The 18,652-nt window shown below is 38.9% G+C and overlaps 1 long non-coding RNA gene across 1 annotated transcript; it reads left to right on the top strand.

Moving 5' to 3' along the window:
* Positions 1–326: 326 nt before the first annotated feature.
* Positions 327–18,352, top strand: LOC148214131 (uncharacterized). Its single transcript, XR_015798580.1, has 3 exons — positions 327–630; positions 8,314–8,404; positions 17,434–18,352. It is a non-coding gene; the product is annotated as an uncharacterized LOC148214131 (long non-coding RNA).
* Positions 18,353–18,652: the final 300 nt, after the last annotated feature.

Below are 18,652 nucleotides of genomic sequence, written 5' to 3'. Positions count from 1 at the left end.
AGATAGATAGATAGATAGATAGATAGATAGATAGATAGATAGATAGATAGATAGATAGATAGATAGATAGATAGATAGATCGATCCTGAGTCTGCTTCAGATTCAGTTCACACCTGAACTGCAGACTGGCTGTAGCACTAGATGGAAGAAATTGAATTGCTGGCCTCTCTAGGTAATAGGTGCAAAAAGTGGATCTTACAGAAATTGAAGTATAAGTGCAATCAAAAAGTATCCCCCTTGAGATCCAGATGCCCCAACCTTGTTAGCCTTCTTGAAAGTACTGAAGACCTGGCGTTTCCCACAGGTGTTGGGGCCAGGTCATTAGTAGAGCCTGACATGTATGGTTAAATTGGATTATAGTTTTAGAGATGTCAGTTTTGTTGTAATGTTGCATTATTAATTCCTATTTTTAAGTTTGCATTGTGAACCTCCCAGAGTCACAAGACTGAGTTGGGTGGCTATACAACTTGTATAAATAAATACACAAATAAATAAATAAATAGCAAATGCAAGTGGTCTACAGATTCTGCCTCCTTAGTTGGTGCTGTGGTTTTCCAAATGCTAATAAGCCTTTTCTCATTTACTGAATCAGGATTCATTTGCTGGGAATCCTATGTGAAAAATACCCAGGTAAGAAAATGTTTTCATTATGGCTTTATAATTGCCCTGTACTGTCCTACGTGACTGTATGAATCTAATTAGCTTCTTGAAAAGATTGATATGGAAGGGTTGGCTTCATAATTACATTCCAACATTCCATATGGGGGAGAAACATTCTGCATCAACCAAAGAAATGCCATGAACAAGTACTGACCAACACAGATATGTAATAGGCCTTGAAGCTTGAGTCTTCACTAAATGAAAATCCTCCTCAGCCTTATGGAACAAACTCCATTGAAGCAGATTACACAAAATTGTGAACATACACAGCACTTTCGAGAACATTATTACCATAGGGCATATATTTACATAATCCTGTAACAGGCAGTGCTGGGAAAAACATTGCACCTCCCTTAGGCAATCCAATATGTGAGGCCAAATGGCCTTCCCATTACTGTAATTTCTAACTATTTGCATTCATTTCCTGCATTCAGGAATCAAATGGAATTTATTTCCCCCTTTGGACTAAAAGTGACCAAGGGGAAGATAATGCTTACGCTCATATATAGCTCAGGTTCCCAGGAAGCTGTATAATGGGCTCAAAGATCAACTGCTCTGATTGCAGCATGAGATTAGCTGTTATAGTGGCAAGGGCATGGCAAAAGGAATTGTGTTACCAGCAAAGCTGTATCCCATCCTGTAGGGTTAGTAGAGCACAAGTTGAGTTAGCTCAAAGGTAGAAAGGTCTCATTGTACTTTGGCTTCTTTTATTTCTGGAGGATCAGGATCTGGGCCAATGTATGTGATCTGCCTTGGATCTGTGGCTGCTTCAAGCAATAATAGAATCAATGGTCTCTATTAACTGCCCTTGAATTGTGTACTTTATTTGTTGAATTTATACTTTGACAATGTAGTTACTACATTGATTGTGTGGCTCTCCTCTAACCAGTTCCAAAGTTTGGAGCATTACAATGATGAGTTACTGGTTCGGACCAGTGTTAGAGAAACAAGGAATGGTGTAAATGAGCCAGAACTATTGCAACATCTTCCTTAGATCTGGCTCCCAAGATTATTAATATTGATAGGCTAGGTACAGCTGTGAGATGTGACTGGGCTGGGTCTCTTTCAGCATTTCAGTAAATGAGTATATTGTAAGGTACCAATACTCTAAATTGTTCCTGAGCCATGGCAGGAGAATTCTGCAGAGAAGCTGGTTGGTGTACTCATGATTCCTGTGAGAGTAACAGCTACATGGATCTAGTCCCCTCAGTCAGTTTCTTACTAGGGTGAATCCTCAAGTTCTGCACTGATGACAGCACTCATCAGCTGCTTAAATGGGAGTCTGTAGAAAAGCTGCCATTGACAGAATTGGATTGGGAGCAAAACATTTGATATGTTAATTTACAATATTTAGCTTGTCATTGTTACAGACTTGTAGCTTTTATTTTTGGAATGCCTACATCCATTCCATGTATGTGATTGAAAGTATAGAGCTCCAATCAGGGCATTAAGAATGCAGATTGCTTAGAACATCAGCATGACACTTGGTAAAAAGCTGTGTTTCAGAAGTTAAGTTAAAGAAAAATGAAGTAGTCAGTGATGTTTTCAGGTCTTTGCTAGAGAGACAGATTCAGTAACATTAAAGGCATAATGCTTTGTGGAAGGAAGGAAGGAAGGAAGGAAGGAAGGAAGGAAGGAAGGAAGGAAGGAAGGAAGGAAGGAAGGAAGGAAGGAAGGAAGGAAGGAAGGAAGGAAGGAAGGCAGGCAGGCAGGCAGGCAGGCAGGCAGGCAGGAAGGAAGGAAGGAAGGAAGGAAGGAAGGAAGGAAGGAAGGAAGGAAGGAAGGAAGGAAGGAAGGACACATTTTCTTATGTGCTTAAAGGATTAGGTTAGGAAAAGGAAACACCACACAGGTGATATATTTTCACACAAATAAAAGTTAAGTTTAATTCTGCATTGAAAATGTCAAAAATCTTTTCAGATTTGTCCAACCATTTCATTACATATCTGCAGAGAAGCAAAGCATACTTGATTAGAGTTTAATTAGAGTATTCACTTGTCACCCTTAGCTACTGGAAAATAAAATAAATCTTTGAACCTTCCTTATGGAAAAATGTGAAGGAAATAAGTCTTTCATTTAGAGTGGTGTGCCTAAAAAAGAGAGGGAAATTGTATAAAAGAAAATATATTTAAAGAGAGAAAGGAGAAACCCGAATATTCAAAACAACATAATAAACACAAGATCTGGTTTTCACTTCTGTGTAGAGAAATAGGAAGCCATATTTGGATATGAATGCAAACAGTCAAAACATTAGTGAGATTAGTAAAGTGAAACTTAATTTAAGATGCTAGCTTATTATCATGCTGGCATTTATATCTCTGTTAATCTGTCATTCCATAGACAATCTGACAGTGTGCTCCAAAAAAGGTAGTCTCAAATAGGGAAATCAGATGTAAAAAAAATTGCACCACAATCTTGCTGGCAATGGATTTTGATTTTGCGCTCTTACCAGACCCAAGGTGGAACAAACACTAGGAGAAATGACATCTGAGTAGCCTTCATTTATTAATTGGACAAAATCTAACTTCCTATTGAAAAAGACAGTATGGCCCCTAGAATCTTGGCTTTATTTTTCTTTCACAGCAAAATCACCATGTTTGGACAGCAGTACAGAGCTAATTTATTAACCAGGTGAACCTTTGCAGAACTTTTTGGAATGGCCAAGTGGCTATGCAAAAGAGAATCAGATGGAAGAATTACAAAAGAGAAGCCACTTTCCAGGGAAGGTGGTATGGAATGGGTAGAACACTTTTCACTGTGAAAGGAAAGAAAAATGCTGAGAATCTGGTTGTGTCACTCACTTTCAAATGCAGCTAAATCTGCCCTTTGTTCCTAAATGAATCAGCAAATTTATGTTCAGTTATTCCATTAAAAATCAACACATAAATCTACTGGAACTGAAACATGCTCTGCAAAGCAAAACATAAAATGGATCTGATTTACACCAATCTGCACATCCCTCTGGGAGACTAGTGTTATGCATTGTAGCACCTTAGCAGTGCCCAACAGAACAGTGTTTCAAAAGCGCTAGTAGAAAGTATTGTGCCTCAAGGATTATATTTCAGCTAAAGGATTTATGATTTAAATTTCAGCATTTTTGTCAATAGAACTCAGTTTGATTTAACTCTAAGTGGAGGTGAATGAAGCTCAGCCAGTGATCCTATCCAGGGTGGATTTTAGAGCAGAAGACCAAGGCATAATTTGGCAGAAAAAACAAGAGTTCTCCCAAAGGGCTGGTTTACTACATTTTAAAGTATATATAGTACTGTGCAAAAGCACCTGAAATTACATAAGTGGTTCACTGAATGTGGTAATGTTTCCACTAGCAATTGTCTAACATTTTTCCATTACGTATAAATCATCTATGCTTCATGCCCTCCCTTTACTTTATGGCTAATTTTGCAGGTTAACACTTCCTCCTACTCTTTTTTTTAAATTATTATTAATGAACCATTGCAAGTTTCTTTTCATGTTTCCTGAAATTCACCTCCAGTTTTGCTTTAAGAAAATCTGACACGCAGCATTCGTGTCAACCATAAAGAAATGTCAGCCTTATAATTTGTAGTGGTGGTGGGACCACACGAACAGAACACACATAGAAATACCTAAATGTTTTTGTACCATTCCACTGAAATAGCAATAGCAATAGCAATAGCAGTAGTAATAGTAAGGGCCATCAAATTACAATCTCCTCCAATGACAAACCCCTCAGATGATATTTTATCATGGCAGGGGTCTTAACCTTTAGTTAGAAGTTCATATTAAGCAAAGTTTTGACTGCAATTTACAGTTATACAAACTCCAAGTCAAGAAACATCATTATGTCCCACTGAATCATTACACTTCCCCTCAAAAGTGTTGGATGTTTTCCTCTCACTTTGTTTGACTTCTGAAGAAATCCAGTGACAACTTAATTGGGTATAACATCCCCAAATCATCAGTACACCCTACATTTATTTGAAATTCATCAGGTATTATATCTGAGCAGGAAATTCAGAATTTAGTGACAAATTCCCTTACCCTTTTGGCTTCCCTCAGCATTATTAATGATCATATCTACTTAGAAATGAGATCAGTTGATTTCCTTTTTCTGAAGTGTTAATTTGTTGGAATCAATATCAGTAGGAAAACTTTTGACCAGACCCACTTTAAAAGAAAGTGTGACTGAAAAGTAATTGTGATTTATTACACTTCAAGGAAGTTGTTTCCAACTGAGCAGAGAGAATAACTTCATAACTGTTGCCTGCAACCCATCATTAGTGGCAGATCTTCAAAACTAGAGGATTCCCATTGAAAGGTAGAAGTAAGCACATCTCTAAGACTGGGAACCATCAGGATCTTTACAGAAATTTCTACAGACCTTCCACTCCCCTGCAAATCCAAGTATATCAAGAGATCTTGGCAATTTTCATACACACACACACACACACACACACACACACATACACACATACACATAGATATATACAGTATGTGTGTGTGTATATATATTTAATGAAAGGAAATCAATCTCTCTCTCTCTCTCTCTCTCTCTCTCTCTCTCCAATTCTGTTACATCACTGATATCTGAAGAGACAGATTTATTTTTACTGGCTATGGTAAATGCTATGCTGAATATTTTCCTAGACCATGAGAGTAACAACAGGGTGATTTGGAATAAATGTGAACAGCTACTCTTTCTTTATGAAGTTGCAGCTTACCTTACTATTGTCAATGTCCCTGTCATATGACTGGTGATTTACATGTTCCTTGTCTGTTCAGGCTAAACCATGAGGTACCTTTTGGATTCATAGAGAATAAAAGCAATGCAGATTGTTCAAGATATGAACCAGTGCAATTCTGTTATGCTGGCATCCTGCACATATCTATTCCAAAGAAGATCAATGGAAGATATTATCAGGCAAGAGTACATAACAGCTTGACTCAATGTCATGACTTCCAGATGTGTCTGAACTACAGATCTAAAAAATTCAGAACAGCATCGAAGATACTTGTTTGGGGAAATCAGGGTTGTACAGTTGTATTCTTAGTAACCTATACTACAAATCTGGGAAGGGATGAATATATTTTTGCTTTATTTTGTTTGGACTGTAGTCTCAGCACAAAAGATGTACAACTACACACATACAGTAAAAAAGGGAGGGAAGTAGCTAAATTAATTGGATACAGAATATCATTATGCATAGTCTTTATTTTTGTATAAACTCAGCAGTCTGTACACAAAGTATTCATCCTCCAATCTCAGATATTCCTATTGAACAGAGCAATGCATACTGCTAACTGACCCATGACAAATTGAATGTATACTTTTTCATATGTTGCCATAATGTTTTTTATATCAGAATCATTCTCTAGAATGTGTTTGTTTTTAAAAATGCAGGTTTCTGTTCTGGAAGGGTTATACTAAAACTGGAATCTTCAGATTTCCTCCTCTGAGATAGATAGGTAGGTAGGTAGGTAAGGAGGGGGGAATGAGAGAGAGAGAGAGAGAGAGAGAGAGAGAGAGAGATTACTCTGAAGAAGCTACCAGCAGAGACATTTTAGGGGATACAGCTTAATTTTGGAAGGCTTGTGTGTCTTATATTGCAGTCTGTTGTCATAGTTGCTACATTTTGGCACATAACATTTTTTTTTCATGAGAAACTTAAAATATTCCAAGGAATTAAAGAATTCCATCATAAAGAAAATCTCCTTCTGCTGATGCAAGATCAAACTTTGTCTCTCTTTTTTTCACTCATTCTCTGATAGCTATCCCCAGTGAGACATAATGAGCTCAGGGCCAAATGAAGTTGTCATTCCTTTCCTCACCAAGTTTAACCAAGTATGCTGCATGGCCAAACAGAGAATGACTCAAGAACTTGATAAGGCTGTGAATCGAGACCTCATTCATGGCCTGTAGATCTGGACAATCTATCTAAAAAAAATCACTCATTTGCTGGTTCCAAATTGATCTAAGGAGCAGTCTTGTCTCTCTTTGCATTGTATTCAAAGCTCATTGTATCCCAAGCTAAGTACAAGGTAGGTAAACATAAGCCTTTTATCTGAAGAAATTGAAGTTTTGGGGAACTCAAGAACTTCACATTCTTCTTCCACACCATGCCAGGGCAGCTGTCTTACAGATAGTCTGTGAGGATAATCTTTTTCTAAAAAAAGTAAATCTATACCAAGATTTATACAATGATCTACTTCCTCATTTATTTCCTAAAAAATGATAGCAGCAGCTGGAATTTATATTTTCAGAAATGGGAAAACATCACAAGCACCAGCTTGATTCTTCTTCCCAGCAAATTTTGGGTGATCTCTTATCTTAATCTACTACTGCAGTATATCTAAAGGCTTGCTACCACATTATCTAGTCATGTATGTTGGTGAACTGATGGTTCCAAGAACAGCAATATTTTTCTTCCTTCATACCACAACCAACTGGCTTAAAGAAGTTTTTAAATCTCAAAAGCTTTGAATTGTTTTGCATGACTGCATGGTACTCCCTCTAGACTAGTTTCTGAAGAGTTCTATTGTCCTTTAAATGGTTTCCTTTTTATGGCTTTAAATTTTCTTTTTAAATGCTGGGTAAGTGGTTATCTTAAGTAGTGGCTTATAAATCTCAAACATGTAAAAAGAGGTGTGACAGTTCTGAAACATGCAAAGTATACTTTTCAGCCTTCAATGAGGGATAAGGCTAGAGTGCAAAAGCTGTTTCAGTTGCTACAGGAGGTTTACAATTGTTAAAAACATTTAAGAGCAAAAAAACAATATAACCTCCCCCCTCCAAAAAAAAAAAAAAAATCACAAGACAAAAGAACAATGATGGCAAAGAAAAGAAACCCTGAGGAGAACAGAAAGGAAGAAAGGGGCATCATCTTTCTTCTCCTTCTCTCTGGCTTTCAGGTTACACAAATGCACGCTAATGATTTCAAGGAAAGAAATGGAGAGAGGAGTATTCTCCATTAACCTTCCCCTGAAAACTCCTGTTTGCTCCCTTTGATCAGTCACTCTAGGAATTCCCTCCCTGGCAATTTGTTGCCACATATTTCCCCTACCGTATTGCAGCACTTTCTGCTTACTTGGCAGGAAACATTTACTCAATCACCCACATTAGATAACGACCAATTCTCAAAATGCATGTCTAGCAATCAGCAGCTATTCAGAACATACCTTTTTAAAAAATAAGCGACAATGAGTTGAATCTAGGTACACACTTTCAGTGACCAGCTTTGTCCAGACCAGCCAACTGGAAGCAAAGCAGGTAAACTAAGTTGATGAGCAGCTTAGTTTATATCATAGCAACATACTATCAGACAAAGAATGCTATATGATTTCCATCTGATCAACTTTTCCCATGAAATGACCTCCTCCTCCTCTTGTATCAGAATTGAGTACCACCTTCCTTCTTTCTTGTCTTAATAAATGGAGCACTATTTCAGCAAACATGTTAAATATTGCCACGCAGAGAAATTCTCCTATATGTTTTCTTTCATCAAATTGAATGAGAACTCATAGCAACAAATATGGAACTGGATTTTCTTTTCTTCATATTTACTTACGGGTTTTGCTTTTTTTTAACCTATTAAGTACTTTTGATATATTGATGGGTTGTGGCTAATATAATTTTTACCTCCCATATTGTTTCTTTTTTCTTTCTGGATAAGTCAGGTAGGTGATCCAAGACAATCAAGGATCAAGACAATATAGTGAACAGTGTGAAGCATAATGCATTGGATTAAAAGTGAAGCAAGAGAAAAATGTAAGTGAATCTATCTTTTTTTAAATCATGATGTTTTGTAAAATTGTCAAAGAAAAGAACTTTAAAATTCTGTTAAATATTTTGCAAACCTGTGTCATTTCACCTCAGCTCTAGTCAGAATTAAAAGATGGAGTAAAATCAGAAGAAATAAAGGACATTCTTGCATACTAAGGCTATGATAATTCTTCATAATAAAGGCTACCCACCAATATGTAGGCTATGAGATGAAAACTGGGCTCTAAATTCTAATATGAATCCCTTAACCTAGTTCCCCAGAGTTTTTAAAACTAAATACTCATTTTCAAAATAGTAGGTCTCCAAATAATCATACATAATTTGTGCAAGAATACCAATTTGCCTCAATACACTTAAGTTAAATGGGACTGCATTGAGGCCATGATTTATCAGCAATTTCCTTTTATGAGTTATTGTTCTCTTCTTATTCCCTTCTCTATACTTTATGTGTTATTGTTAAGAACAGATTTATGACCTTATCTTTGAAATGTTCTGAATTTGTTGGTTTGTGACACAGGTTTATTGGGATTAAAATAATGTGGTTCAGCTCTATGCACTGTAAACAACTATATAGCAGATGCAATTTCCTGTCTGTAATCAGTGTAAAGTTCTCAAATCTCTCCAATTTAGCTAGTAAAATATATCATTTAACACTGACATCCTTTATAGGACGGACTCATAAATGGTCTCTCCCAGTAATTCCATTTAATTTAATGTCCTCATTAATAAGTGGCTGGACCAGCAGATGGTACTTCAAGGGAAGTTGTAGCAATATGGACACACATGTTTTATAAGTCCTAGTAGTAAAGTCTAAAGCATCTACTGAAACAATGTAATTGAATGCAACCTGTCACTTGCATTCAGTCAAATTGTTATTGAAAATGTGTGCTCAGTGAAAAGTATAACTTTTATGCTTAAAAAAAGCAAAACAAAACCCTATACTGTAAAAACATGAGACGTTGGGATTAGAATAACCAAGGAAAATCTTAGTTAATAAAAGTTTTCAGTCTGGAAATGACCTGAATTCTATTCTCAAAATAAGATAAAATGTTTCTGTCAAGTTGCTTATTTTAGTTGAATGTTTCTTCTTACTAGATTGTTTTGAATAATACTAGAAGTAAGGATGAATTGAATGAATGAATGAATCCTTCCACAATACATGATGATGATAATTACAATTATTTTTTCAGTCATCAGCTGAAGGGAACAAAGATGAATTTAGATGACCAGTATTCAATAGACTCCATTTTAATTACACATTCAGGATTTAAAACTGTATAACTTTCCAAATTATAATAAACCTCCCCACATCTTGGGGTTAGATAAATTTGTTTCAAACTATTCCATTTACTCACTGCCACAAAAGTAATTAAAACTATTTTTCCCTTGTTCTTTTGGATGGATGGGTGGGTGGGTGGATGGATGGATATGTGTGTGTGTGTGTGTGTGTGTATTTTCACATTGTTGTTTACAATTATCAGATGCCTAAGTAATTAAGGTTTCAATAAATTTAACAGCACAAAAATCAAAGATCATATTAAATATGAATTTCAATTCAGTAACCGCATAAAATAGGAGATAATAAAAATTTCCTAAAACCAGCAGTCTTTATGAAATAACAAAGAATAAAATGTCATGAAGTAGTTTTGGAAAATCAGATAAATAAATTGGATTTAAATCAATTACGGAAGTAAATTAGGTCTGGAAAATGAACATCAATGTCAACATTTTTTATAGCATCAAAGTAATGCAACATTAATGCCAGCTGAGCTTCCCTGGAAATAGCATTCCAAATTTGGTACAGGAGCTGAATAAAGATCCTTACTCGTATATCCAACCTCAGCATCTTATTCTTAGGTTATGTTAGCATCTAGGGTTATGTTAGGATCCAGGTAGAACACAAAGTGAAAAAAAAAAATCAGATATGAAAATCTTATGTTGTGAAGCCATGAAATGACCATATGACTCTTACCTAAATTGTCTAAAATTGATGAATGAGCCATCAGACTTTCCTAGAGCAGCAGTGATATGGGAATATCTACATAATCTCTCCAGATCATATTTTTCTTTTTAATGTATTCATTTAACACAGTTTTAGCTCAGCCAAAAAGACTGCCAGAGCACTTACATAGGATGACAGTCCCTACCTTCAAGCTTCTCATCTCAACGATATGACATTACAAGGAAAAAGCAGGGAGAATATGGAAGGGGAGGGGGAAATGATCAAATTTAGCCATCTTTTTTCAAAATTACAGCTATTATGATCACCAGATGGGAGAACTTCAGGTAGCTTGATGATGGGATTGTTGCCACTCAGTATCAATGCAGAAAAAGATGGCTGTTCCTCTGCCCTGCTGCCCTTTTCTCCCAGTTCTTCACATCCTGTTAGTAGATGTTGACGGGATAGAATGAGCCAGACCACACAGAAACAATGATATGCCATGAAGAAAAAATTAGAATTGGCCCTATGCGTATGAGATTATGTAGTGATAATGAGTTCAAGGAAAAGAGACAGTGAAGATAAGAGAAAAGAAAAGGGTGTCATACCAAGTACAGAACCTTGTAAAACATTCAAGAACCTTGTAAAACATTCAAATATTATTCCAGGAAATAATAAATTCCCCTCTCACCCCTATGGGTGGTACATGTCTTCCTCAATCTTGGGTTGTCTACCAGAGCCCTGGGTGTTTGAGGGTTCTGCGCAGTATCTTAGCTGTTCCTAGCAATGCACTCTTCTGGACAGAGAGCTCTGATGTTGTCCCTGGGATCTGTTGGAGCCACTCTCCCAGCTTAGGAGTCACAGCCCTGAGTGCTCCTACCACCACTGGGACCACTTTGGCCTTGACATGTAGCAGCTGGATAGCGTAGTGGTTAGAACACCACCTTTGATGCAGGAGACCGGGGTTCAAATCCCAGCTGGTACCTACCTTACCAATAGGGGACCTTGGGCAAAGACCCCCTAACGCTTCACCTGCCTATCTGAAATATGAGAGTAACACGAACTAAGAGAGTCGTGCCGGCTCTGATGTTGCCCGGGTTAACAAGGTCCGCTTCAGATGTTGGGGCACCAGGACAATCAGATGGTTAGGGGGATACTGGAACAAACCATACATGGACGAGACAAGAGAACTTGGAATTGATGAAATGCTACTACAACAGTAGACCTAATGGGAGGGGATATATGAAACATATGAGGGAACTATGGATGATGGACAGAAGACCTACATACATGCTAACTGAGAAACAACTAGTTACCCAGTGCTTCAACACAGAGAAGAGGAAACTGATCTCACAACTTGAGATAGACCAACTCCACATTACAACCCAAACTCAAGCAGCTTTGGAAGAACAACTGGATGCGCAGCCAACACCTGAAGCTGGAACATCACTGCCACCCCCTCCATTTCAGAGCACAGCACCTGATATGAGGCATAAGATCATGGATAAACTAGCTAGTCAACCCTCGAGACCAACCCTCAGTGGAGAAGTACCATCAGACAGTATGCTAGAAGATGCCAATAGAGCCCTCCAGTTAATCCCTATTACCACCATAACTCAAACCAATGAACTGGTATATGCTACAGCCACTGTAATCCTGGAAATGCTTGGCTACACGATCAAGAAGAATAGCATTACATACCCCCCCCCCCGGAAAATGAGGTTGAAGGCTAAGATCAAGGCACCTCAGAGAGAAGTTAATCAGCTAGTGGAACTACAGAAGGGTGTGGAGATTAAGGATAAGACTTGGCTACTTAAAAAATACATGGGCCTGACTCCATCTGAGATTGCTAAACAAAGGCTCACAGCACTGGCTACTAGGCTCAGGAAGTACACTAGAGAAGAAGAGGCAAAGAAGATAAATGCCCCATTCCCAAAGAACCATCCAAGGTGTACTCCCAACTGCAGTGCAACAACACAGTAACAGCAGAACCACCAGCAGTACAAACTGAACAGTACTGGAAGAACATATGGGAGAAAGAGAAGACACATAACACCAATGCAAAGTGGCTGCAGGACCTGAAAGCAGACCACAGCAATCTCCCAGAACAGGAACCAGTCACCATCACAGTAGCAGACATCCAACAGTGGGTCAAGAACATGAAGAGCTGGATAGCACCTGGCCTGGACATGATCCATACCTACTGGCTAAAGAAACTAACAGCAGTGCATGAATGCCTAGCAGCACAGATGAACCAGCTGTTAGCAGCAGGCTCCCACCCAGTCTGGCTAACACAAGGAAGGACAGTGCTAATCATGACTCACAAGGGAACAGCACCATCCAAATACCGACCAATAATCTGCCTCCCCACAACATGGAAAGTCCTATCAGGCATCCTAGACACCAAGCTACAGGGCCATATGGGCCAATACATGAGCACAGCTCAGAAGGGCATTGGGAACAGCACCAGAAGCTCAAAACATCAGTTGCTCATAGATAGAGCAGTCGCCCGAGACTCAAGGTCTAGGCAGACCAATCTGAGCACATCCTGGATTGACTACAGGAAAGCCTACAACTCAATGCCACACACATGGAACTGTGAATGCCTGGCACTATACAAAGTCAACAGGACACTAAGGACTTTCCTGAAGAACTCAATGTGACTCTGGAAGACAACACTGGAAGTCAACTCAAGACAGCTCGCACAAGTGGCCATCAAGTGCATCATACACCAAGGTGATGCATTGTCCCCACTGCTGTTCTGCATAGGCTTAAACCCCCTCAGCCATTTAATCAGAAGAACCAGATACAGGTACAAGTTCAAGAGTGGAATCACGATCGGCCACCTCCTCTATGTGGATGACATCAATCTGTATGCTAAGAGTGAACGAGACATCGACTCACTGATCCACCTGACATGGATCTACAGTGAGGACATTGGGATGTCATTCAGACTGCAGAAGTGTGGCCAGATGGTAGTAAAGAGAGGGAAGATAGTTAAGACTGATGTGGTGGAATTACCAGTGGGCCACATAGCAGAGATAGAGCAGCTATAAGTACCTTGGTATCCCACCGTCACATGGGAACCATGATGAGAAGACAAGGAAGACAGCAACATCCAAGTATCACCAAAGGATAAGACAGGTCCTGAAGAGCCAGCTCAATGGGAAGAACAAGATCCATACCATCAACACGTATGCCCTGCCAGTCATCAGATACCTTGCTGGTATAGTGAGCTGGCCAAAGGAGATAAGGAGGCTGCTGATGTGAAGACACAGAAGCTCCTCACAATGTGCGGAGGTTTCCACCCCAAGTCCAACACCCAGAGATTGTACACCAGCTACAAAGAGGGTGGGCGGGGTCTAATGGGTGTCAAAGCCACTGTCCTGGATGTAACCCAGAGCATCCAGGAGTACATCAATAAGATGGCACCCAAAGGTGAGCTGCTAAGAGAATGCCTGAGGCAGCAGCAGACATGGGAGGAAGTTCAAGTTGAAGAAGTACCATGGCAAGACAAGCCCCTGCATGGGATGTACCATTGACAGATAGCTGAGGTGACTGACCTTGGGAAATCCTATCAGTGGCTGGAAAGGGCTGAACTAAAAGACAGCACTGAGGCACTGATCATAGCAGCACAAGAACAGAGACTAAGCACCAGATCCATAGAAGCAGAGGTCTACCACACTAGACAGGACCCAAGGTGTAGGTTGTGCAAAGAGGCCTCAGAGACAGGTAAGGTGGATCAAATCCAAACATCTACATAGGGCTGTTATTACTGAATTTGTGACAGTCAGTCCACCAAAAGTACTGCAGAACAATTAAAAACAATATAAATCAAACCAAGAATATTGTGTACTCTGTTCAAGAAATTTCCAGTTGGGGTAAGAATAGAGAAGAACCTTTTCTTTTTTTTTTATGGAACAAGCTGTAAGAGAGATTTATATAGGAAAAAATACTTTCTGAGATTCAGGTTATTGAGAACATGGATAAGAAAGTGGCTCCCATGGTGCTCAGCATATTTTCTACCCTTGATTATTTATATGCCATCAAGTCATTGTCGACTCTTAGCAACCACATGGGTAGATTTTCTCCATGATGATCTGTCCCTAACCTGGTCCTTCATGTCTTCTAATTTCCTACCCTACTTAACTTCTGAATGAATGAATGAATGAATGAATGAATGAATGAATGAATGAATGAATGAATGAATATCTTGGAGATAAACATGTTTTGCACTAGATTTCCCGCCCTTTAAAAAAAAATGGAAATCTAATGCAAAACATCTTTATCTCCAAGACTGCTTCTTACTTCCTTAATGTTTTGTGACAATGAATGTTTTCACTGGACCAAAAAAAAAAAAAAAAAATGGGTTGGCTGTACATTTCATTTTCTATTTATCTAGAAATAAACCAAATGTCTGGATTGGTCTTTGAGATACAAGTTAGTTATTTCAACATGGACAATAAGGTCAAAATCAGTGGGGCTATGCAGGTGTAGGGGAAACCATCCTGCCTAAACCTATTCTAAACACTAAAATTTAACTGGAAAAAGGCAATAGCAAGCCCCTTCTAGATTGTTGCCAAGAAAACTATATGGACACCTCTGTCACATTTAGATGAGTTTGAGTGCCAGATGATGAGATTCCCAGATTAAAAGCATACTTCTAGTTTTTGTGAAACAGCATTGAACTTCCATGAATAAATCTAGTGATAATATGCCCAGACCAAAGCTACAAGGAAGTCTGGTCACCGATGGTACTAGTATTAAAAGTGGAGTCCCTAAACCAAATAAGGGAGATTCAGGAGAATGTGTAAACTGCCAAATCATTGCCCTAATTTCACATTCAAGCAATTTTTTTCTTACAAATACACAGACCTACATGGAAAAAGAAATGCAAGATGAATGATGTAAGAAACATTAGAGGGACATGAGATTAGCCAAATATCGCATGCACTAAACTGTGAGTGGGGATTAAGTAATTTTTTTTTTCTGTTTTTTTCTGTGGATTAGGATGAAGGATTTTTGTTACTCACTGCACTGCATATCAGAACAGCTTGGAACAGAGACTCAATGACTTTTGCAATCTCCTCTTAGTTAGCTAGAGGAAATAGTCTGGCTCACAATGATCTCTGCCTATTCTCAATGTTTTGGGGTGAGCAGGAGGGAAGACAATTCAACAGCAGATTTGGGGGGAAAAAAACTTGGGGGAAATTGGAAAGTGCAGTTGGTGTCATGTGGAAGTATTCTCTGATTCACTCCTTGCATGTTTGCCTCCTGTTTCAGCCACACCACTGCCTGTCTCCTTTAGCCATGCTATCATCTGGGGCATGCTGCGGATATCATACATATAACAACCACCTCTTTAGAACAGGGAGGGCAATGGCAGTTTCTCTTACCCTATGTGCCCCACTCCCAGAATCATCAGGCCACATAGGCTCCAAGCAGCAATTTCTATCCATCTGCTGGTTGACCTGACCTAGCATCTGAGCTATTTTGTGAAAAAATGAAGACCAGTAAGTTTGAGATCCATTTTTATGCTTCTGCCATGACTCTGACAATCAGCTCCTTCCACATTCTACAAGAAATGTCCTAATCCCTTTATAAAAACGTATTCCCCTTGTGCAAAACACAACCTGCATGAAATTTAAAATGGATATCCCCTACTAAAAGCATTTAAACTACACATTTAACAATGTTCTGTCTGGCACCAACTGTTACAAACACCTTTTTAAAAACATGAATTCAGACAGAAGCTCTGATTCTAGTTCTTCATCCCCTTCTAAAGCTCTCACTTGTCTGCAGAGTTTATCCTATTCTTCTGGGAAAAGCAGTACAGTAGGTCTCTTTATATTTTATTTCCTGCATCTGCTTTTGTTCTGAATCACATTCAGTTCATGCACTGAATTGGAACAGGCTAATCTGAAACAATTCAGGCAGATCTGCACTTTCTGCCTGTGCCAGCAGAAGGGTGGGACCCCTATTATTTTGAGAGAGCAGGAATGGATAATGTGTCCTCAGCCCTATTCTAGCCTACTGAAAAGTTAACCTCCAACCAGGTTTTCTTGATGCACATAAAAAAAAAAGGTGTTTTTTTTTTATCCTTTTGTCGGTATAAGCAGGGAACTCTGGTCAGCTGATTACTTCAGTGCAGTTGTGTACTGGGAGGCTGGAGGTTGTCTGCCCTCTGTACAGGCAACAAAGGGGTGCATTGTCTAACAACTAGGGACAATGAGGTGGCCATCCAGAGGTGCAGAATCAAGTTGCTGCTGCCAAGATGCCAATCAGCTGCTTGGAGGTCTTGGTGCAGTGCAGAGGAGAAGAGTGTTCAAAGATTATCTCCTCCAGGTATCAAATACACTAGACATGCCACTGCTTCATAGCTAATGTCTGCCAAAATCTGGAAATCAAAATAATGCCAGCAAGAATGTAGCACTGGAACTTTAAGGGAAATAAAAAATAAAAAAATAAAAAGTCCTTCACTTTCAAAATGCAGACTTTTCAGTGTTTAATCCAACACTTTAATATTGCCAAAGACTTCAGAAAAAAGAACTTTAATGAGCTTGCAACTTTGTCAGTAAGTAGCACAAATAAGGCATAAAGTTTTTTTTCCCCCCTAATTTCATTAGGGCATTGAGCAAAGCAAAGCAAAAATAAACACTACACACAATTTACATGGATTTCTTATACAGTTTGCATACCATAATATTTTCATGAATATGCACATTTTGGTGCACTTTTCTAAAGCATATTCTAATTTACATAAATATATTTAGAACATGGAATTGCGCCATAAAATCAGAGAAGCCCAAATTCTGAAGAACCATTGAGTTTCTGTTCATTGATTGATTGAAGGGTGTGAACAGAACTGTATCTGGGACTGAAGCCTGCAGCGGTACAACTCAAGAACCCCCAAATGAATAGAGAAAGAGGTAGCACCATATCGTAACTGTCAGTCTGGTGAGATGGTCCAGGAAAGAAGCAAATGCAGGAGTACTAGTTCTGCCTTTATTGTAAGGTTTCATTAACAGAATCTTGAATGTCTGAAAGTACATCTCTTCCCTCCTTGCCTTTACAGTCCAAGAAATTAGGAATGGTCCCTTCTGAGACGTTTGCTACACCCCTATTCTGCAGGCTCAGCTGCCATTTGTCTGACTGTTGTCTGCAATTCTTCCTCCTGCCTCCCAAGGTCAGTCCCACATACTATTGCATCAAGGAGGGACCCAATCTGAGAAGGTGCTTCATAAGCAAGGTGCTGCTACAGGAAAGGTCCTGACTTACACATCTGAGTGATGAATTGTATGCTGACAGAAGACACATTTATATATTTAGAGCTTTCTCTGTGTTATCATTTGTCTCTTCTCAAATTTTATTCTTATGGTGTGCTGAACACTGTGCTTAATGTGAACAGAATGGTGATGTCATGGAGATTGTTCCCCACTCCCTACCCTTCTAGAGCTAACTAGTAATCCAAAGGAAGGAGCAGTCCAAACATCATGGGTAATTCTTAATACACTCAGAGGATTCTGTTGGACTACTTAGACATTAATTGATTTCTTGATCATGCCAGGCAACCAGAGGTCTCTATCTTTGTGCTTAGAGATCTTATTATGGTCCAGCATAGAGCATGCACACTACAGCTGTCTTTCTTTCTTTGGGACACCAATGCAAGTATGACTGATGATGTATAAACTCTCCCTTTCTTAACCTATCATTCAGTAGTGGCAGCAGTTGCCTTTGCTTGGAGGTGCTCCAAATTCTTCTTTTTGCTGCTGTTAAAACATGATGAATACAGCTGAGCCCTCTGTAAGTATAGACGGCACACTAGATGGACCAAAAGTTGAAATAGATCATGGGTTGTGAACAAACTTGCATCCTTGTGCTGTTGGCTGCTTTAAAATATATTCATATCTTTTATTCAAAGGTCTGAAAGGAGGTTGTGAGCTAAAAAGCACCTAAATCTTTTTAGAATTGTATTTGTAGTTAAGAAACCTGCCTTCTCAGGGCTCCTGGTTGTTAATGTGGTTATCAGCATATTCAAAAGAACAGGCACTTGCTAGAAAATCCAACAGTGTAATCACTGTGGATGTGGGGTTTGGGACTGCATGGGTTTCCCCTAAGTCAGATTAGTCTTTCTTAAGGACAAGTGAGCATTTTCAAGTATTGCAGGACAGCTCAATGTGCATGATGAATATTGTCTGATAAGGTTCAGTGACCAATTATGAAATATAAACCTTACAAAGTCAAAGAAGGTAAGATCTCTGTGATCAATTCCTTGATTTCTGAGCTTGTTTCCT

Source organism: Python bivittatus, unplaced genomic scaffold (assembly GCF_059951505.1).
Source record: "Python bivittatus isolate LINGU-HERP-01145 unplaced genomic scaffold, Pbiv_v1 ctg000700_np1212, whole genome shotgun sequence".
Lineage (NCBI taxonomy): Eukaryota > Metazoa > Chordata > Lepidosauria > Squamata > Pythonidae > Python > Python bivittatus.
This window is presented reverse-complemented; position numbering and strand designations above follow the sequence as displayed.